Source organism: Peromyscus californicus, unplaced genomic scaffold (assembly GCF_007827085.1).
Source record: "Peromyscus californicus insignis strain IS unplaced genomic scaffold, ASM782708v3 Scaffold_11__1_contigs__length_118956290, whole genome shotgun sequence".
NCBI lineage: Eukaryota > Metazoa > Chordata > Mammalia > Rodentia > Cricetidae > Peromyscus > Peromyscus californicus.
In genome coordinates, this window is record NW_026294402.1 from 35,833,462 (window position 1) to 35,856,790 (window position 23,329).

At 43.8% G+C, this 23,329-nt stretch overlaps 1 long non-coding RNA gene across 2 annotated transcripts in view; it reads right to left on the reverse strand.

Annotated features, from left to right (window-relative positions):
• LOC128122099 (uncharacterized) overlaps window positions 1-22,818 on the reverse strand; it is a 45,513-nt gene extending 22,695 nt beyond the window's left edge. Inside the window, exons 1-2 of one of the 2 annotated variants that reach the window (XR_008222332.1) lie at window positions 20,156-22,818; window positions 19,637-19,774 (exon numbers count right to left, since the gene is read on the reverse strand). This is a non-coding gene — a long non-coding RNA (uncharacterized LOC128122099). The remainder of the gene's footprint in view (window positions 1-19,636; window positions 19,775-20,155) is intronic. The other variant, XR_008222331.1, reaches the window with a different exon arrangement.
• Between the last annotated feature and the right edge of the window lie 511 nt (window positions 22,819-23,329).

A 23,329-nucleotide genomic window follows, 5' to 3' on the forward strand; every position in this document is an offset into this window, starting at 1 on the left:
AGTTATCAAATAGCAAAGGTTATGAACAGTTCCGACTTAGCCTAGATTTCACAAGCCATGCCAATTTAATGCCATTCTTACAAACATCGGAACAGAAGGAGAACTCAGCAAGAAAATAAAACAGCTAAGTGTCCTTGCACAGGCCTGTAATCCCAGCTTAAGACAAGAAAAGAATCTAGAAAAGTTTCTCCGGAGTATCCCCAAAGAAACTGATGAAGCTCCACGTTATTATTTTTTAGCTGCTTATGAAAATACAAAAATAAACAGTGAAATAAATAAAAAATTATGAATTTCATTCATCCCCACACTGCCTGCCAGGTTACTGATCAAATAATAAAGTGATTTTGGCTAGACTCATGTTCATTGTATGTATAGAAAATATTGCAATCCTAAGAAATAAAATCAGTGGCAAAATACGAAATACAAGAACATAATCCAGTCAGTTATATGTATTAATGATTGGTTACTGCTTGACAAAATGTCTCAAAACTTGATATTAACTATCACTTTAGATTCTTTACCCATTTGTCTGCTAACTCAGAACTCAGTGGTTTTTTTAGACTGTTTCCAACTACAATTGGTTTGTTGACTTGTAACCCCGATATGTACGGAAGTGGGGTGATTAGGTCATCTTGATAGAGGCTTCAAGAATGGAGTTAGTGTCCCTCCTAAAAGAGGTTCAGGATCTGCCTGGCCCTACCACCATGAGAGGACACAGTTGAAAGGCACTGTGCGTGGACCAGAAAGTGTGATCACAACGGTCTTGTACACCAGTGCCCTAGTCTTGCGATACCAAGCTTTAGACTATGAGAAACAAATTTATCTAGGAGTGCCTTCATTCATGATATTCTATTATAGTGAGCGAAATATACTATGATGCTTACTTAGAACAGCTAATGTTTATTATTCCACACAGGTCTACTGGGATTTCACAAGCAGACTGGCTGGGTGGATCTTGTTCAAAGTCTCCCCTTGAAGCTGCCTCTCAGCTGTTGACTGAAGATTGGCAGGGAGGTGTTCAAGGATTTGCATCTAAGGCAACACACTTCCATGACTGTAGGCAGGAAGTCTCAATTCCGCCCTTGCTGCTGGCCTTGGCTCCTGGCCGAGTGAGCCTCTCTCCAGAGCTCTCTGGATGATGTTCTTGCAACATGGTGGCTGGTTTACCCCTGGACAAGTCACCATAAGTAAAGTGGAAACCTGCAGGAAGCCACACCCACTCTGTGACCTAATTTGATTTATGAAGAAGCATACCACCACTGTTTCTTTAGAAGAGAGACACTCAGACCAGTCCACCATTAAGAGAAGATCTGAGCACTACTTCAAGTATTAAAAAATGAATGTAACATTCTAGGTCTCTATCACATATCCCCTGAAATACGGTCCACAGCTTATACACAAAACTAAAACAATAGTATTCCTATAAAAGTTACATTTAAAATATAATAAAATAAAAAAGAAACCGCTTCCAAATAGATAAAAGAGATCAACAAGCAAATCTTCTTTAGAAGTTTTTTGTTGTTGTTTTTAAGATTCTTTTGTATTTACGTGTATATGTGTATGTATGCTGTGTGAGTGCAGGTGCCCAGAGGGCCAGAAGAAGGCATCAGATCTCCTGCAGCTGGGGTTACAAGTAGTTGTGTGCTGCCTGATTCTGCTTCTGGAAACTGAACTCAAGTCTTCTAGGAGAGCAGTACATGCTTGTAACTGCTCAGCCATCTCTCCAACTACACAATCCATTCATTTAAATACAAAAGAAACCTTGTTAATGAGCACATGAATGATGCTCTGTCTGTATCTATAAAGGTAGAAAGCTTACCTGTGTGCATGTAGCCCTGGGCTCAATCCCCAACACTGAAGGAAAACAAAACAAAACAAAAAAACAAAAAAAACCCAACAAACAACAAAAGGAAGAATTCTCAAAGCCACTGTCCTCAAGTGAATCAAACAGAAGAGTGTTCTCTTTTGCACCATCTCAGATTGGGAAACTATTAAAGTTTCACAACTCTAAAGGCAACTAGGGATTAAAAAGCAAGGGACTTCTCAAGCACAGTTCCTGGGCCCCTGCCTCCCTGGAAACAGTATGAGAGGAGCTGGGATAATGTGCAGTGAACGGAACCACACTTTCAATTCTGTGCCGGGGAAACTCTCTACTGTTCAAGATCCAAACAAGGACTTCTTTGCCTCTTTGTTTCAAATAAACAAAAGACAATAGGGACATCCGATTGTCCACTTCCAGAAAGACACGTGGGTAACTGTCAAATGGCCATTGTGATAAATTGGAACTAATCCGTTGGTATGGACAAAGTCTTACAAATACATTGAAGGACAAAGTAAGCTGCAGAGGAGAAGACACTGGACAATTCTAGACCTCGTTTAGGAACACATACCCAGGTCGTTAAAGTCTTTTGAATGTGCAAGGCTCTCCACAGGCTCATGTGTTGAGCGCTGAAGCCGAGCTGATGCTGATGTTAAGGGAAATTATGGAACCTTTGGAGGCGGGGCCTCGCTGGAAGTAGTGGCTCATGAAAAGGCAGGCCTATTGTCTGTCCTTTCTCTGATTCCTGTTTAACCAGCTGTAGTTCTTGCCACCATGAAGCCACCTGCCACCATGAAGCCATCTGCCACCATACCTACACTGTCGTGATGGGATGTGGTAGAGTAGGAGGCAGGTGGAGGTTTCAGCTTCGTCAGTAATGTTTTATTTAAGCTAAGTGATGGGCATGCATGCATTTTTAAAAAATACCTTTTATACTTTCTAAGTGCCATTTCATAATATACCTCATAATAAAATATTCTGAAGAAAATGTAATGAAAAAATATATCATTTAAGAGTGCAATATGAAAAGAAGCCAAAATACCTAGGAATTTAAAGTCATCTCTCAATGGAAAAGTGACCAATTTAACTACATTTTTGGCATGGTAAATTAAATATGAATAAAACATAAAGATGAATGAAAACTGGGAAAATGTTTTCATAGTCTAAAGGGCTGATACCTTTAACGCATGCAGAGGCCCTTGTTTTAAGTCATGGGCAATAACCCAGAACAATAACAGGATAACTCACAAACTGACGACCCACAGAAATATAAATAGCACATTAAATATATATGAGAAATGCAGACCTGGGAGATGGCCCAGTTGGTAAAGTGTTTGTTGCTCAAGTGTACGGAACTGAGTTTTAGTCCCCAGAACCCACCAAAAAAAAAGAAGGGAAGATTTGAGACAGAGGTTCTCAGGAAGCTTGAGGGCTAGCTAGTCGAGTGTACACTGCAGTCTGACCTCTACATGTGTGTTGTGGTACATGCACATGCCCATTCACATGGGAAAGTATGTGAGTGCACACACATACACCATACACACACAAGAGGAAGAGGGGGGGGAGGGGGAGGAGACGTGGAGGGCGAGGGGAAGGCAAGTAGAAACTGTGAAACCATATGCTTGTCCAGTAGCTTCTCCCAAACATGAACCCTGGTGAGGGTGAGGAAGCAACATGTTCATGTAGTGTTGTCAAGCACAGGAGTGCACGTTGTCATGCTATCTGTGGAGGGAGTAAGCAATGGTCTGTCTACAGAAATGTTGAGTACGTATCCTTTGACCCCGAAATTCCATCTCTAGACCTCTTTCCTGCAGGCATGTGTGCACACACATGGAATAATCTAGTTTTAGTTATTGAAGCTTGAAACAGATTAAATACCCTTTGATAAGAACTTTACAGAGTAAAATATGAAGAAGCACCCATTGTACTGAATAGTAGGCAGTGGTTTCCAGATGGAGTCACTTCTCTGTGCACACTGAGTAGTGGTCCCCAGGATGAATTATACACACTCGTGTGAGGGATACTGTGTGCACAGATTTTCACAGAAGTCAGAGGAGTAGCATACCCACAGCTTGTTTATATGTAGAAAGCCCTGGAAGGAGAAACTGCAAATGCAGCAGACACGTAGAAGTTACTTTGGTTCAGGGCATCTAAAGGCAAGATGGAGGCCCGGCACCTCTGCCCTCATTTTGTATCTGTACTTTGGCTGAAGGTTGAGATATAACTTACTCTCCTTACGGGTTCTTTTTTGACACCTTGAACTCCAGAAGGCCATCTGCTCTTCCCCTACTCCCCAAATGAGGATAATTAGCAGTGAGAGTGAGGCGGGATCTCCAGCAATTGACAACTTCCGGCAGGACAATTAGAGCCTACGGGTTAATGGTGAGTGGGACCACACCTTGACCAGAGTTGCTTAATTCCGAAGATCTGTCATCTCCCTATCTATTTAAATCTAAGTCCATGCCTGGACCCCAAGGAAAGACTTAAGGAGTCTCTGGACCCCTTAATTTGCTCCTTCTCCTGGTGTGTCTACATTAAATAAACCCCCCTTTCTCTGCTTTCACCCTTAATCCTCTCTCTCTCTCTCTCTCTCTCTCTCTCTCTCTCTCTCTCTCTCTCTCTCTCTCACACACACACACACACACACACACACACACACACACACACACACACACACACAGGGCATCATTGTGTAGCAGTCCTAGTTGGCCTGAAATTCATTTCATAGACCAGGCTGGCTTTGAACTCACAGAGATTCGACTGTCTCTGCCTCTTGTATGCTGGAATTAAAGACCTGCAATACCATGCCCAGGCCTTAGCCTGACCAAAGCTAATCTAACCTAACCTGTTGGGGCTGCTAGAAGCAGGCAGGACAAGAAATGCACTTGCTATCAATGCAGCCCCGCAAACTCAATCAAAGTGCTTAGTTGATGCTTTGGAGTCCTTTCTAATGAGAGATAATGATGGCAGGGTCGGTTGGGGGTGTCTCAGGGATGTCCCTGGAAGGGCTCCAGCAGACCGGGTCCCTTTAGACTCATTACACACTGGACGTTTCACTTTTTGTGCCTTGGCACATTTATAACCATTAGGGAGAAATTGAGCACTACCGTGAATCTAAACCAGTCAGCAAAACTGACTCCAGACCCGTTCAGATGGCTGGCATCAATGTCTATCCACGATGAGGTGCTGGGGACAGACGCCCCTGCTCTGGGAGACATAAGGGGCTCTGCCCTTGGTGCGAGTAAAGGGAGACAAAGCAGTCTTTACCAAACAGAGCAAGGGGAATAGAATACACTGGCTGCAGATTGAGAAGAATATAGAGTGAGGAATGCCGGAGAGGTCCATTAGCAAAGGTTTTGTGACTTGTCTCTGCTAGAAGCATCCCAGATGGAACCATTCAGTCAGAAGTCAACATTTCTTGAGCTATGGGCCTGCTATGGGCCTGGCACCATGTGGGGCTTGGGGATATAGCAAAGAATAACATAAAGACTTGGTGTTCCTTCTGCCCACACTCTCCAGACAAGGCAGAGTAATGGAACAGGTGGATATAGAGAAAATCCAGGATTGACGTATAACTGAAAAAAGCCTGTGATATAATTCTGGGTCTCAGTCCATTTGCCTGCCGAGTGAAGGAAGGACAGATTAGTGTAGACAGTGTGCTGTTCTAGATAAGGTGGTGGTGGTGGGGTCCCTTCCCCATGAGGTGGCATTTGATTAAAGAATCGGGGAAAGTCAAAGACCATCTGAGTACGCCACATAAGGGAGAGAACTATACAAATGCCCCAGGGTGGAAACCAGATTGACCGCGCAGGCAGGTGAAAGAACAGCATAGAATATGAAAGTAGCTAAAGCCCCAAACCGTTCCTGATGACTGTGCATCCGTAGAGACTCTGACCAGAGCAGAGACTGACAACTAGAGATCCCAGGAGCACTTCACTGAAGGGATGTGGACGGGTTGTGTGTCAGGGGACAGCACCAGTGCTTCCCCTGAGTCAGATGAAGCGGGCATGTCATATGCAGGATCCAAACACTATCCCATGACTAAGAGGATGAAACTGAGATGCTTTTGAAAATATTTTCGTTCATTTTCTTTTTTAATGAAATGGAAGGAGATGCTGGAGGGTGAGCTTGGCAGCTGAAAGCACTCGCTGCTCTTGTAGAAGACCTGAGTTCAGTTCCCAGTGCCCATACCAGACAGCTCACTACTGCTTGCAACTCTAGCTCCAGGTCATCTAACACCTTCTTCTGGCCTCTGAGAGTACCTTCACACACGTGTGCATACACACAGGCATGCACACACGTCCACAAATCCAAAAATAAAACAATTCTTAAAAATGAAATGGCTGCTTTTAAATTTTAAGTTTGTAACAGCACATATTTGCATCCTGGTCAAAAGTAGGGGCGTTCCTAGGAGGATAGGACTTTAGTCCAAAATAGGTCAGGGCCAAAAAATACAAAGCTCAGCTGTATTGATAAGCTAACATGTGTTATGCACTTGTATGTGAGGGGTAACCATTACATTAACTCAACGTGGGAGATAGTATTTATTAGACCCACATGTCCATTGGGGACAACGAAGCTCAGAGAAATTCAGTTTCTATCCACCACACACAGGCCAGTAGATGATAGAGTTCCTGTTCCCATCACCCATGAACCTCAAATTCACACCTACAGCAGGCTTTTCCATTGTTCCCAGCTGTGGTTGGTATTTGTGTATGACTTTCCTGTTTCTAGGGTTCACTGGGATTTCATTTTTCCATGTTGTCCCAGGGTGACACCTGACTGAAGATGTCCCTTTCACCTCCTCATCTCTTACCTTAGTGACAAATGAACTAGCTCCAACACCAGGCATGTAAGGCATGACTGTGAGTGCTTGTAAGCTTAGCACTCAGAGACTGAGGCAGGAGGATTTCAAGTTCAAGGTCAGCTTAGGTTGCACAGAGAGACTATATTTCAGAAAGAGCAAAGGTGAGCAGGAGAAGAGGAGAAGGAAGAGGTGGGAGGAAGGAAGGGAGGAGGGAGGGAGGGAGGAAGGGAGGGAGGGAGGAAGAGAAGGAAAGAAACTGGGTCCAAAATCGGCATTTACCCTCTTAGTAGTGGTGTGACTCTTGACAATTAACTTAATCCTAAGTTTCACTTCTATAATTTTAAACTCAAGATAACCATATATATTGGTCAGGGTTCTCTAGATCAGTGGTTCTCAACTTTCCTAATTCTGCGACCCTTCGATACACTTTCTCATGTTGTGGTGAGCCCCAACCATAAAATTATTTCATTGCTCCTTCATAACTGTAATTTTGCTACTGTTATGAATCATAATGTAAATACCAAATATGCAGGATGTCTGTCATGTGATCCTCAAAGGGGCCCTGACCCAAAGGTTGAAAACTGCTGCTCTAGCGGAACAGAACCCATCGGTTCTTATAGTAACAAAGATTGCCTCATACCTGAGAGGCTGAGATTCTCAGTCCTTGGGGCTCAGTGCCTCAGCAGACGGAGCAGTCCCACAGTGTGTCTCATACTGGAGAGGCCTACAGCTTGGTACTTGCTTAGTCCACAAGACTAGGTGCCTCAGGAGTCTCAATATCGTGCCCCAAACCTCAAGAGTTCCTGGAGGGCTACTGGTCCTCAGTCCATGATGGAAAAGGAGGAATATGCATCAGCAAGGGAATAGAGGGAAGGCCACGTGAGCCAAAAGTAAAGAATCTTCCTTGGATGGATCTCCCCCAGGCAATGAAGGCAAACAGAACAATTCTTCAGTTGAAGTTCTCCATGCAGGAAATTCTAGTTTGTGGCAAGCTGACGTTAAAACCAACCATCACGGGGCTGGAGAAACAGTTCTACTGTCAAGAGAATTTGTTTCTCTTCCAGAGGACTGGAGTTCAATTCCCAGTCCTCACGTGACCCCTCACAAACTCCAGTCTGAGGGGATTGGATGCCCTCTTATGGCCTTCTCAGGCACCAGACACACACGGTGCACAGCCATACATGCAGACAAAATACCTATACACATAAATTGATTTTAACAACTGTCACACCATGTGTGGGAGTTATAGAGCACAGCCAACAAGATCAGTCCTTGGAAATCTTTCGGCCCTTGTCTGATACAGGGCAGATACTCAGTAAGTACTGTGAATATATCTGTGATTGACTTATGTCTTAATCTGGCTAATGATCATATAACTGATGAATGCATCCTGAGTTAGTTGCCAATGGTGATACTGACATAAAATATTATATCTCCACAATAACACTTACAGCTTAACACAACTTCAGTAATGACTGATAGTAGACCAGGTATGGCTACTAAAGAGGACCCACCCAGCCCTTGACCTTGCTGCTTCAAGGGAAGCCCGTCCATTTGTTCAACAATCCATAAGTAAGAATGAGGCACAGAGTAAACTGAACATAAAGATAATCACCACATGTTTAACAAAACTCATACTGGGACAGAGTTTGCATGCACAGTCCCCAAACTCAAAGTTCTGGAAAGAAAAATCTTCCAGCTCTCTAGAACATTCTGAAATGAGTCAGTCTAGTGAGTTACGTTTTCTGAAATACAATGCCTATCTTTTCCTATGACAACTTTATTTTCATAAGCATGCTGATGAAAGACAGGAGCATGGGGTTGGTAGGGAGTCCATAAGGTAGATAGATCCATTTCCTAAGGCTGCCACGATGGAGTGTCACAAACTAGGCAACTTCCAATAGGAGAGCTTTCTTACCTGACTGTTGTGGCAGCTGAAATCTGAAATCAAGACGTCAGCAGGACCACGTTTCCTCAGAAGCTCAGGGGTGACCTTACCTGGCCACATGAAAGCGCAATTGCATTCTTTTTAAAGCAGGGGAGTTTCCCCAAAGGGTGCTCCTTTGCCTTCTGTGGTGGCTGCCCCCTTTGTCTTTCCTTGGCTGACAGGCACCTCACTCCAATCTCTGCCTGTGTCATCAAATGCCTGTCTCTTCCCTGGGCATCTCTGTCTCTCACTGCTTTTTGAAGCACATTGATCACATTGGATATTATTTCCACCCTTCAAAGTCATTAAGTTTTCATCTTAGCTAATACAGCTATAGTCACTTTATTTCTAAATAAGATCGCATTCTGATATATCCAAGGTTAGCCACACAATATATCTTCTCTCTCTCTCTCTCTCTCTCTCTCTCTCTCTCTCTCTCTCTCTCTCTCTCTCTCTCTGCATGTGTGTGTGTTTGTGTGTGTGTGTGTGTGTGTGTGTGTGTGTGTGTGTGTGTGTGTGTGTGAGTGTGTGAGTGTGTGTGTGTATGTAAAACTCAGGCTCTAACGATGGGTCTAACTCAAGCCATCTCTGGGACCTGAGACAGAGGGCTGAGAGCCAGGCAGAGGTTTTAGTTGGAGAAGCCTGTACCTCTCATCCTAGTGCCAATGGGGGTATAAGAGAACTAGAAATCCCTTCTCCTTCTCCCCTAGAGAGGTGTTCTCAGAGCCTGTGGATGTAGCTCAGTTAGTAGCATGCCTACCTAGTATGCATGCCACTTTGGATTCAATCTCTAGCACCACATAAAACAAAAGTTGCTCGGGGCTACCAATTCAGTTATCTCAGAACTGTGGAATGTGCAGCTTTGGAGCCAAGGCAAACGACCCCTCTCTGTTTTTATTTTAATCACCAGATCTTGATTCCAGTCCTCATACTGAGTGCACCTCAGCACTGATTATACAACTTGCGTTAGGTTAAATCATTGGAATTCTCATTTTTATAAATAGAGATTGGTCAAATGCTGGCAATTTCACGGGATTTGACCCATACATTTCATAAGGCGTGGCCACAAAGATTTCTACTTGGCTTTAATTCTTCAAAGTGGTCCCAGGATCTCAAAGTTTCCACTGTCCAGTTCCTGCCCTTAGATCCTACTGAGATGCTCTGGGGACCTGACACACCCTTCCATGCCCTGTAAACACCTCATGTGTGTGAGCTCACAAAAGAAGAGTTATGAGAGCCTAGATTCAAACCATTTCATCTCTCTGTGGTTAGTGGGTGTCTGAGTAGTTAGTCTCCTTTGTATATCAACACCCTCCATTGTTAATGGGTAACAAAATATAAGATTATTTTAACATAATTTTCATTGATTCTTCTGGAATTTCACAGCATGCACCCCAATCCCACTCATTTCCCAGTCCGTCCATGTCCACCTTTCACCCTTGTAGCACTCCCCCACCAAAGGAAAATTGAAAAAGAAATAAAAATAAAATAAAAGTAATAAAAAAAATATTTTTTAAAAAAGCAAAACAAAAACAAACAAACAAAAATAGCACTTCACTCCTCTGTCTTTCCTGCCTCTCCGTCACCCCTTCATTCATCTCAGTGCATTGGGTGCTGCAGTGTGCTGCACAGTAGACCCTTGTGTCCAAACAACTTTACTTGCAAATGTTCATTGTGTAATGAGTTATTGGTCTGGTTCAAGGCCTCTGGCTTCTGGTGCACCATCAATACTGGACCCTCACCAAAATCCTCTTGGATATCCTACTGTTGTCCCAAGTTGTGGAGATCCTGTGGCTATGGTTTCACAGGACCTTCACATGCTCCAGCAGGTCATAGATAGGATAGATGTTGGGGTGTGCCAACCCAAGGCCCAGGATGTGTGCCTGTGTGGTAGCTGAGTTGGTCAGTCTGGGCCACTAGAACCACTCCCCTCAAGTGAGGGGCAAAGCCAGCTCTCCCACACCCGTGATGAGGTGTGGGGCCAAATTTCCCAAGTTGTCAGCAAGGCCAGCTATCCCATGCTGGGATTTTTAGGCCCACTATCCCATGACCAGAGAGGGATGAGCACTGCCCTCAGACTTCAATAGGTATGGTTCACATGGACTTTTGTAGTAACTTGGGCAACAGACATCAACATAGATCTCAGCTGCATCAGAACCATAGACTCAGACAAGGCCCTCAGAAGTAGCTTCGGCCAGATGTCACTATGGCCCTGAGTGCCAGTACAGGCCACTCAGATCTGCATGGTTCCAGGCTGTGTGGTCTTCGGACTCCAACAACAGGGTATCAGGTAGTGACTCAGACCCCAGACATCTGCACAGCCTTCGGAGTTAACAGGAGCCATGGCTATCAACACAGACCCTGGCTGCAGTAGGATCACAGACCCAGACATGGTCCTTGGCTGCAGTTCAGGCCTGGGTGTCGCCATGGCCCTGAGTAGGCCACCAACATCAGTCCGTTCCTCACAGCCTTTGCCTCTTCAGATCTGCCTGCCTCTTTCCATAGCACATGAGCCATTCTGCCCCCCTTCCTCTCTCTCTCTCCCACTTCCCCACCATATGTTCACTCACCATAATGGCATACCTTGTGGTACCCAGCGAGCCCATGGTTATCTTTTCCCCACCCAGGCCAAGCCACACCAGGCAGGAGAAAATATAGGATTAGTTTAAGGGTTAAAGTATGTGCTATAGACAATTACACACACACACACACACACACACACACACACACACACACACACACACACACACACACATACAAAGATGTTACTCGCACAGTAGATGTTCATCAAATGGTATTTACCTCCAGCACCTTCACTATAGCCCCTAATAATTCCACCATCTGTCAAGGAAAGAGTTCAAATGACAAGACAACCTGTGGGCTTTATGAAGGTAGTGAACCAAACAATAATGGGACAAAAATAGGCACGTTTGCATGTAGTTTACTCTTTTATAGTCTACAGCAGAACCCATCTCAAGGAATATATGTTAAACTCCATTACCAGAAAGCTGTCTTAGTATGTTGCCTTTTCTCATCTTAAAATAACTAAGCTCCATTTGAATTCTATACATGATATGCCTGTATTTACATCAAATGTCATTTTCTAACATAGCTGTTCTCAGTCTCTTTTCCAATGGGAACATACATGGCATTAACATAAATTAGCATATATGACACTCTATGAGGGGCTATTCAGAGACTTCCCTAGTTCCCTGTAGGTCCCCCTTTCTCTCCCACTCTAGAAAGCCTTGAGAGAAGGGCATAATGGAGGTGACTGTATAGCGATAACCATTCACATCATTCTTCAATAGCTATAGATGTTAGCAAACCATCGGCCCCTGTCATGCCTGTACCATACCTAAAATGTGTGTGTGGTGCAATACCTACATAGAGACTCACTCTTCTAAGGCATGTAATACTATGATCAATTATCTAAATGACTAGAAACCATAAAGCCATTAGGCAATTTATATTTAGGACATTTACAGTCTCCACCATCTTAGTCACAGGATTCTAGAAGCTCTGACCCACAATGAAGTCTGAATCCTTTTTTTTTTTTTTTCTGTATACTAATGCTGAACAAATGAATCCATTTCATCCACAGTGTTTGGCACCATGGTATTCCTGCCTCTGAATGAGGTATAGATAAAACCACTCCAGGCTTCCTGTCTTCCAACATCTACTACAGGCAGGATACTACTCTCAGTATGATCAATTCTGTCTAAACACCAGGAGCATTCTCCCACATCTTGTGAGCATTTTAGTCAGTTCCTCTCTTGTTCTCTGTGGTCAAAGTTCTTTCTTATCAGTGGTGAGTAGTGTGGCTATGGAGATGCCACTAAGACTATCAGAAATCTGGCACTGTTCAGAGCTCTGGGATAGATGTGATATACCACGTTATAAGTTAAAACTCTTCAAACCCAAATCTGTACAACTGCAATTATTTCACAGCTCATGAATCTTTCTGGAATGGGATTCAGGACAGGTTTCCTCTCTCCTTGACAAAGACTTCCCTAATAAGAGAGCCTGTTCTGGACCAAGGATAATGTGCAATTTAGTTGTGTTCATGGTTAATGCAAGGATTACAAGATTTGGTTCATTTTTAAGACATAGAAACTTAGAATCAGGATGAATAGAATCTGTTTTAGTTAGGGTTTCTATTGTTCTAAAGAGACTCCATGACCACAGCAACTCTTATAAAGGAAAATATTTAATTGAGATGATGGCTACAGTTTCAGAGGTTTGGTCCATTATCATCATAGTGGGGGAACATGGCTGTGTGCAGGTAGCCATAGCGCTGGAGAAGGAGTTGCTACATGTTGATATGCAGGCAACAGGAAGTGGACTGTCTCATTGGGTGTGACTTAAGCATATGTGAGACCTCAAAGCCTGCCTCCACAGTGACACACTTCCTCCAACAAGACCACACCTATTTCACATCTCCGTATAGTGACACTCCCTTTGGAGGCCATTTTCATTCAAACCACCACATTCCACTGCCTGGCCCCCAAATGTTTGCAGCCATGCCATAATGCAAAAACACATTCAGTTTAACTTCAAAAGTCCCCATAGTCTATAACAGTCTCAAACTTATTTAAAAGTCTAAAGTTCAAAGTCTCTTCCAAGATTCATGAAATATCTTAACTGTAATCCCCTATAAAATTAAAATCAAAAAGCAGATCATACACTTCCAGCATATAATGGCACAGGATATACATTACCATTCCAAAATGTAGGGAAGGGAGAATAGTGAGGAAATACTGGACCAAAGCTAGGCAAACTCCAAACTCTGCATCTCCATGTCTGATATTAAAATGATCTTCAAATCTCCAATTCATTTTTGCTTTGTTAACTGCAACATACTTTTCTCTCTTGGGCTGGTTCCACTCCCTGTTAGCAGCTTTCCTCAGCAGGTATCCCACAGCTCTGGCACCTCCAACATCTTAGGGTCTCTAAGGCAATTCAGACTTCAACATCACAGCTTCACAGACTTCAGCATCTCAGGGACACCCCTGACATATGCCTGGCCTCAGCAGCTTTCCTTAGTCATAGAGGCAAATTCCATAACTGGTTACTTCTATCCTTAACTCTAAAGACAGAACCATGTGGCCAAAGCTGCCAAGTTCTGCTGCTTGCTGGGGATGGAATATGACCCCCTTGTTTAATTACATCTTCACCAGCTTTCTGTTTTCCATGGTTTCCTTCCCTGCCTATGCTTGGCTGTCCTGGAACTCTCTCTGTAGACCAGGCTGGCCTCAAACTCAGAGATCTGCCAGCCTCTGCCTCTGGAGTGCATGCACCACCACACCTGCCTCTAAGCTTTTCTTCTATTCCTTTTCACAAGTTGGAATTTTAGCTAGGTGTGATCTTGCCCTGAGGTCACCACTTCCTTTACTCCATATCTTAACTGGTTTATCTCCTTGAACACATGATTTATCTCTATTCCACTTCCTAGTACCCCTTTCTCTCAATCTGTATTTTGTATTTTTATTTGTTCATCTTGCTCCTTTTCATGATAAATCTTCATCAGAGTTAACACTAATAACCACACAACAGAGTCTATACTAGGCTGTTCTGATATTTTCTCTGCCAATGGAATTAATCCAAAAGTCTTCATTTTATCCTCAGGCAGATTTTTTTTGGACAAGGGCAAAAGGCAGCCACATTCTTCACCAAAATATCACAAGACAGGTCTCTAGGCCACAAACTAATATTCTTCTTCTCTGAAACATCTTGATCCAGGACCCCACAGTGCAAATCATCCTCAGCACCACTGTTTTCCATGTTCCTACTGATATGGTCCATTAAGCAGTGCTTAAAGCATTCCACAGCTTTCCTAACCCAAAGTCCCAAAGTCAAAAGCATGGCCAGGCCTTTCTCAGCAGTACCCCAGTCCCTGGTACCAACTTCTACATTAGTCAGAGTTCCTAGAGTCAAAGAACTTATAGAATGAATCTATCTATCTATCTATCTATCTATCTATCTATCTATCTATCTATATCTATCTATACATGTATATATATTGGGATATTATTGGAATGACTTACAGGCTGAATCCAACAATGGTTAGCTGTGAATGGAAATTCCAAGAATATAGTAGTTGCTCATCCCCATGAGTCTGAGTATCTCAGCTGGTCTTCAGTAGATGCTGGAATCCTAAAGAAGTAGGCTCCCATGACAGTGAAGGAATGGATGTGCTGACAAGGTGAGGGCAAGCAGGCCAAGAAGGAACAAATGAACCTTCCTTCTTCCGTTATCCTTATATAGGCTTCCAGCAGAAGGTGTGTCTCAAATTAAAGGTATATGTCACCCCACCTCAAGATCTGGTGCTGTGGGATGGTCTGTATGTCAAAGGTGTTGCTGATTGGTCACTAAATAAATCACTGATTGGCCCGTGGCCAGGCAGGAAGTATAGGCGGGACAAGGAAGAGAATAGAGCTGGTAAGTGGAAGGCTGAGACACAGAGACACTGCCAGCCGCCATGATGAGAAACAGCATGTGAAGATGCCGGTAAGCCATGAGCCAAGTGGCAAGGTATAGATTAAATGGAAATGGATTAATTTAAGCTGTAAGAACAGTTAGCAAGAAGCCTGCCACGGCCATACAGTTTGTAACCCATATAAGTCTCTGTGTTTACTTGGTCGGGTTTGAGCGGCTGTGGGACTGGCAGGAGATAGAGATTTGTCCTGACTGTGGGCCAGGCAGGAAAAACTTTAGCTACAATCTGGAGTAAAGCTGTGTGTCATCCTGCCTCAAGATCTATAGCAAAAGCCTATGTCTTCAAGCCTCAGGATCTTGATTACAATTATGCCCTCCATTTCTGGATCATAGTTCATTCCAAAGATAGTCAAATTGACAACCCAAGAATAGCCATCACAGAACCCAATGATGAGGACCCACAAAGTGTTATCCTCTCCAGCTGTAAAGGCTAACATTTGCTTTTCAATTCTAAGATCAAGTTCACACACGTAAGCATGATGCATAGCATCTCCATGATCTGGCCATGCTTGTGAGCCCTCAAGAATAGCACTCGCTGCTCTGCACTGTAATAATGTGTGTGCCTTCCTGATGAGGGCTTAGCAAACTCTAATCCTTAGAAAAACATCAGAAATCCAGAAGATGAACAATGGATTCTGAAACATGTACAGACTGACTCTATACAAAAGCTGCACACAAGCCCAAAGGGCAAAGCCAAGAGCAGTGAACCTTAGGTTGGGAAATGTCCCAAGAACTCATCGTCCTGATTGTTTCCTTGTTAACTTGATATACCTAGAATCACCTGGGGAGAGGGAGCCTCACTTGGAGAACTGCCTCAATCAGATTGCCCTGTGTCAATGTCTGTGAGAGTCTGTTTTGATTGATGATTTGGAAGAGCCATCCCAGTGTGGGTGGCATCATTCCCTAGGCAGATGGGTCTATGTTATATAAGAAAGCTAGTTGAGCAGGAAAGTGAGCAAGCCAGTGAACAGTGTTTCTCTGTGGTTTCTGCTTCAGTTCCTACTAGACTTTCCTCCATGATGGACTGTGACCTGGAAATATAAGCTAAAGGTAATTCTTTTCTTCCCTAAGTTGCTTTTGGTGTTGGTGTTTAACACGGTAACAGAATTCAAACTAGAACACTCAAAAGCAGGCATTTCTTCTGCCACAAGGAACTCTAAGCTCCTTCTGGGAAGTCTGTTTATAAGCTATGACCATGAAATAATGAGCTTCAGTTCCCCCCTACAGATGTACCAAGAACTGTGGTCCTTTCTGTGCACTCTTTTTAAGAAATCATGGACATATTCTAAAATGGCTACATTTGCTCAATTAAGCCTTTCTAGGAACTAAGGTTAGATTTTTGTTTACAAAAAGCAAATCTAATTTGTATATAGGCACACTTATTTCTGGAAGAGCATTCTCCCAGTTTGAATTCCTACCAAATTCATAGGACACAGCTTCTGGACAGCTTTGAATAGCTCCCAATGACAAATCCATCCTCCAAGGATAAAATGTGCCATAATTAAACATGTTTAAGACATAATTTACCAAGAGTATTGGTAATTTGTGTGTGTGTGTGTGTGTGTGTGTGTGTGTGTGTGTGTGTGTGTGTACCTCCTGTGTCATTTCTCAAGCACCACCAACCTTTTTTGTTGAGACAGGGTCTCTTGCTGGCCCAAGGCTCCAGTATTAGGTAAGGCTGGCTGGCTAACAAGCCCCAGGGACCCACCTATCTCTGCCTCCCCAGCAGGAGAACTCCCATCATGTGCCACCATGCCTGGCTTTTTGATGTGGGGTCTGGGCATCAAATTCATGAATTATTGCTTACAACCAAGCGTTTTACCAACCGAGCTAGCGTTTTACCAACTGGACTATCTCCCCAGTTCTTCACTCCATCAGCATTCTAAAGGGATAGTTCCAAACATGCTTTGAGCAGTGGTTGAGAATCTTGAGCGTAAGTGTAAATCTCTTAAAAAGACAGGAGTTAAAAACAATAGCACACTTTAGAACGCTTCGTTCTCACACGCTGCGTAAGAGTCATGCGCAGTCGCTGTGAACATTACAGGGGTCTGTTGGACAGCGTTCACCTGTGTGCACCCTTATCGAATGCTCCGAAGAACTGCATGAAAAGAACATACGCAGTAACAGTTGACCCTGACTGAGTGTCCCCTATTAGTCAGGGACTCTGCTAAGGGATTTCATGGAAATCTGTATTTCATAAACAAAAATGAACCTTTGAAAAAGCGAAGAATCTTGCTAAGGCCACAAAGACATTAAGAGAAGTAAGATTTGTGGGCAAATTTATCTGATTTGTTCTTAATTACTTAGATTTATATACTGTGGTATAAGCTACAGGCCCTTAACCACTGTGATATGACCTCCTAATTTTTAAAAAAGATTTATTAATCATTTTTAATTATGTGTAAGGGTGTGTGTTTGTGTGTGTGTGTCTACATGTGAGTATGTGCACTTGAGTGCAGGTATCTTCTGAGGTGTTGGATCCTCTGGGTAGAGCTGGAGTTACAGATGGTTGTGAGCTGCCTGTGGATGCTGGAAATCAAACCCAGGTCCTCTGGAAGAGCAGCCAGTTCTCTTATCTGCTGAACCATTTCTCCAACCCCGACTTACTGATTTACATATACATATTCATACACAGATATAGATATATGTAGATATAGATATATACATATATAGATATATGTAGATATGTATACAAATACATATATAGACATGTATAGGCATGGATATATATAATATGCTTATTATATATGTTATATATAGCCTCTCTATATAAAATAGGTCCCAACTCACGTTTCCTTTCAATAAGAACATCGTCTAGTTCCACGCTCAGCATCACAAATTGTAAACTATATTGGTGATAGTGGTCTAACAAGGACAAAAGAGGGTGTGAGTAGGAACAACAGGACAAAGCTACTCCATATAGTTCAGTTCCTCTACATTCTCCCATCCGGAAAGCCAGGGCCATTGGTCTGAGCCTTAGCTCTCAGAGGAGGAATTACCCAGCAGGCACCAGGCCAGGTGCAGCATGGGGCTTTGTAACTTGTTTTCTGTTCCTTTCACTCCAGGTAAGTCCCTGCAGTGGCAAGCCTCAGTCACTCCATCCTGACATCCTGAATGGGCCCATTCATCTCTATTCATCTCTCTCCTTCAGTCTCCCCCTATGCATATTTATAAAGACCTCAAGAATCCTAGGATCCCATAAAAATGCAAAGTACAATTATTATTAATGATGATACAGTTAGCAAGGAAGACATTTGTTATTTCTACTCAATTGCTTTCCCCCGGGAGCAGAACCCTTTTTTTTTTTTTTTTTTTTTTTTTTTTTTTGATATGGTGTTAATGCGCCGTCCTTGGCTATTTTCATCCTCAGTGATTCTCCTGGAGAAAGTTTGGCGGCAGACTCAAGCCATGCCATTCTCTTCCTTTTGCCGTACTGCATTGTCTGAGCCCTGGTTGCTGGTGTAGATGAAACTGTGGGTCATTATTTGATTTCTGGTCTCAGGAAACACTGTATTAGGATCAAGGCAGTTAGACTAGGGGACTTCCTTTCTTGCCGAGGTAGTCACGCTAGTCTGTGCAGGCAGCTCCGACTCATAGATCCAGTTTTATTTCCCCATTTATTCACCTGGAACTAAGTGAGTTTTTCAAGGCGAAGGGTGAACACATTTCCTTATGTAAGCAGTCTTCCAACAGTTCCTAATCACCATTGTTTCTCAGACAAGCGCGCAAGCGGCTGGCGGGCTGAGGCTGGGGGCCATTTCCATTCTCTGTTCGCTGCCTTCCATTGTAATTTCAGAGGCGTTTACAGAGAAATACTGAACCAGTTTGGGATTTCCCCATAATGATCGACTTCCTCTAACACACACCAAAACCGATTCAAATGTGAATTTCCACGAGGAAAGGGCTCCCCGAAAAATCTCCATTTTCTTATGCCCTTCAGAAAGTACCTTGCCTTTCTTTGGGCTCCCATCCCCCGCTCCCACCCTCCCTCCAGCCCCGCACCCCGCCTTTCCCTCCTTCTTAAGAAGACTTTCCCAGGTCCCTCTTGGCTGTGGTTGAACGACGTTGGCTGCAGTCCATGCCGCAACAAAGCCCTGGCATTCCAGCTGTCTGCGTCTAATCCCAGTGTCAGCTCTCGTTAATGTGTGAGCGTGAAATCAGAGGGGGCAGAGCTGCACGGAATATTAAAACCATGATCAGAATTCCACTGAGATGCTGGGAGGCTGCGAGCACCATTAGAGGAGGCTGTCAAATCACGGCTTCGCATTAAATAAAAGATTTCTATCGGAGCAAAGTACAATCAGTGAATCGCTGAGCTAAATTAGCATTTTTTCAATTGGAGATCGAAGGTGATTTATTGTTCTACACGACATTAATGTAACTATGTGCTTGACCCGCTAAGGCAGCTAATTTTTCATTTAAATGGTTTCTTTCCTTCCCGGTGCAAAGGCTGCAATCATATTTCAACTTTGCCGAGTGATCAGAAAAGTCCTGGAATGCTGCAGAAATGCCGTCCCCTCCCTTCTCCTTCCTTCCCTTTTTCCAGCTCCGGAGCCTTCCTCCTCCCCTCCCCTTCCCTACTAACCTCGTGGCTGGTGGTCAAGGTCACAGAGGAAGAGTAATCTCAAAGCCACCGACTTCAAAGCCTCCATCAAAGAAGCCCCCACGTAGCCATTGAATTAAAAGGGAGTGGGGGAGGGTGGGGTCCAGGCACTGGCCGTTCCTATCAACAAGAAAAGACCCTTTAACTGCCCTGCTGATAGGGCCCAATCCGGGGCATCCTGGGTCCAGTCTCTCTTGCAGCCCTCTTGCTGTGCCGCCCTCTCTGGCATCCTCTCCAGCCCCCTCCCCTGCACACACATCGCCTCAAAATAATATACATTTCCAATTAGCAGAGCACATTCTAGCCATGTTCTCTTTGACTGCCCTAACTGTCTTCCTTTTTGCTAAAAAGCAAGGCTGTCATTAATGCAGCCCTGCAGCTCCATTAATCCGAGGTACAATGCAGCTTTTCTCTCCCAGGCTCCCCTGAACATAAAAACTACAGTTACCCAAGCACCCCTCTTCTATTTAGATTCCTTGTCAATTGTCTTTCATTACCTACCTGATGTAACACAGTAGCCATCGAAGCTCTTGAACACAGAACAGAAACACGCAATTCCATTCATTTCCCAATGCCCTTGTTTTCAAAAGGCAGCTGGTATTTTTGTTGTGGGTGTTTTTTAAGCACATGGATTTTAATCTCTGGAAATTAATGAATATATTTTAGGGTACACTGGGGCCCCTAGCATGTGGCCAACTTGTTGGATTTAGAACAAGATGGACGTGCCGGCTGAACCCTGGGTGAATTACATTTTCACATTTCTCTGAATTGCTTCTTACGGAATTAGTTCATTGTGTTCCCCATTGAGAAGAAGGGGAGGAGCGGACAAGGAGTGGTGGGCAGTGGAGCTGACATCTGCCATGCCTTACCACTGTAAATGTGATTCTAAAACTAAACAGACGTTGTGCCAGGAGCCAGCATGCATATTTCACTTGTCCTCTTCCCATCCCGACACCTACTTTGTGAGATCACAGATTGAGATATGTAGAGGAGGTATGAAAGTACTACCTATCCTGAGGATATGAGGCCAAGGACAGACACGGTCACTGTACCAGGCTTGACTATGGACAGATGAAGGGATTGTGCCCTGCCTCACCCCCACCCCCACAGCCTCAAAACAAAAGTGATGAAGTTCCTTCAAGGGTCAGTGAATTGGGAGAAACTTCCCTCCCACCTCCGTCACAATGGGACCTAATTGGCACCCTCTGGTCAGCCAAAAGGCCATGGAGTGATTGGGTCAGGGTGCTGACCTCTGTTCTGACTCAGGGAAAGGGCCTCTCGATAGGCCAAAGGTGAGGCTTAGGGTGAGCAGTTGGATGCTGGAAACATGTACCTGCCACCATTGTGTCAAAGTTGCTCATTCATGCTCATTTTTTTCTAAAGTTAGGAAGTAACTCCATCCTTCTCCCAGATTGGTCATCACTGAGATTCAACTCTAAATAAGAGGCGTGGATTTCATTAATCAAAGACAAGGAGAATTTGGTCACCAAATATATGAAAATGCCTGCAGGTACTGCACACTGCTTATTCCACTTCTCTTTTGGTTGATTTCCACAGGACCTCTGTACCAACAGGCCCTATCTGTCTAGATCAGTTTTCTTTCTATCCCTTGTCACTCATTAAGGAGCCAAGAGGTGTCACAGCATGCCATTCCCCTAATTCCCACCTGCAGGGCAACCCTACTCCAAACCAAATCAAAGAAGCCAAAGTCAAGGCTGGATTCTTTTGTGCCCTCTCTAAGAATGAAGCTGCCCTTATATGGCAACATCTTTGGAATACAGTTTTGTTCTTTGAACTGAGGACCTTCAGGATATTCTGGTCACTCCTGGTACACAGCCTAGAACTCCAGCACAAGGAAGACAATGCCCACAGATGGTCAAGCAGTCCATATGGTTTGCCACACACCAAGACCTCAGCAGTCAACTCGAACCCAAAAGGTTGGCAAATGCTAGACTTGGAGCCGGGGAGACACGTTCTGGGGGTAGAAACTCAAGAGGGGGAACCAATCTTGTAGCAGAGCAGACTACAAGGGGTAGCCAGACTGTAAGCCACATTGGTTGGCAGGTATGGTTCAAAAATGCTTAGCATCCAAAGGCCTGATCCAGTAGACTTTTGGAAGGAGGGTGGAGCAAAGGATGGAGTCATGAGACCCACTCATTCTGCACAAACCCTCAACTCACAGGGTCTTCTCCAGAGACAGAAATGCTGTAATGAGTATCAGAGTCTTTCACCAGGTGAGCCCCCCAGGACAGACCCAGTCCTCAGGGACAATGAGAGCTCTGGTGGCATAGACGTACAGCAGACTCAAGAAATAGACTCAAAAGAGCAACCCTGGCCTTAGAAGCAGTTCTTGGGTCCCTCACCTTAGGAAAGATCACACCAAGTATGACTCCATAGAGCAACTGTAAGGGTTGCACCTAGATTTAGATCTGCATGTATGTGTGTGGTAGATCATGCACGTGTGTGTGTGTGTGTGTGTGTGTGTGTGTGTGTGTGTGTGTGTGTGTGCTCATGTGTGTATCATAAATCACACTCATTGCTCAGTGCTCATCATACTGTAAATGATGTCATGTAAGTCCCTCTTCTTAGGCACCATTCAAAGGCTCCAGGCTGACCCAGCTGATTCAGATTTCAGATTCAATGACCGTGAAGGTATTTTGTTGGTGGTGATGATTTGCTTTTGTTGTGTTGTGTTTTAATAAAAAGAAACAAACATTTGATAAGACTAATATGTATGATGTTAGACATTTTCATATATGACTCACTTAATTCCACCCCAAAATACTCAATAAATCACTACAGCAAGGCTACGATCTAAGGAGTCTATGACTATGCTCCTCCTTAAATTATGATTGATGTTGGTAAAAATACTGAAAGTCAAGTTCCAAGGTCTCACTCCAAATGACTCACTCTTAAAAAACACTGTGAATATTTGAAATATCCACTCCCAAAGGTGGCCATTTGTAAAAATTGGGGTTTAAAACATTCAGAATATAAAGCTGGTTAGAAAGAACCATTGAGAGTAGAAAACCACAGTAGATGGGAATGAGAATATTAGTTAATAATAGGACCCACTTGAGCATGTACCAAGTGCCTACAGTGTTCCAAACATCAAAGTACATGCATTAATAGATTCTGATCCTTACACTGACCCAATAAAGTATGTTGTATTATCTCCATTTTAAAAAATGAAGAAATGGGGCAAAGGTGTTAACACCCTCGCGCCCCCCCACCCTCCCACCCCCACCCCCACCCCCACCCCGTACATTCACAAACAACCAGAGAAGCTGGGATTTGAACCCAACCAAATTGGAACTTCAGATTCCACACTCTGGCACCATGGTATGCTGCCAGAGAAGAATGCAGCATGATTCTCTGTTACTATTCGAATGTCTTATGGATGTTTCAGGGCAGTAAATTAGAGTCCTATGTCTATGTTTGAGCCAAGAAGCTCTGAATGCAAGCTACAAGCTCTATCCCAAGGCCAGCTTTTATAAGGTTTGCCCATTCATGTACTTTCACCCCAGTACAAACTTGGTCAAGGTGGAAACGGTCAAGGCAGAAGAGAACAAGCTGGCTACAGAGACTTTCAACATCTACTGACTGTAACTACTGAGTGGAAGTAGCCTTCCATTGGGTTCAACTGGGCAAAGAATGAATACATTTCACTACAGG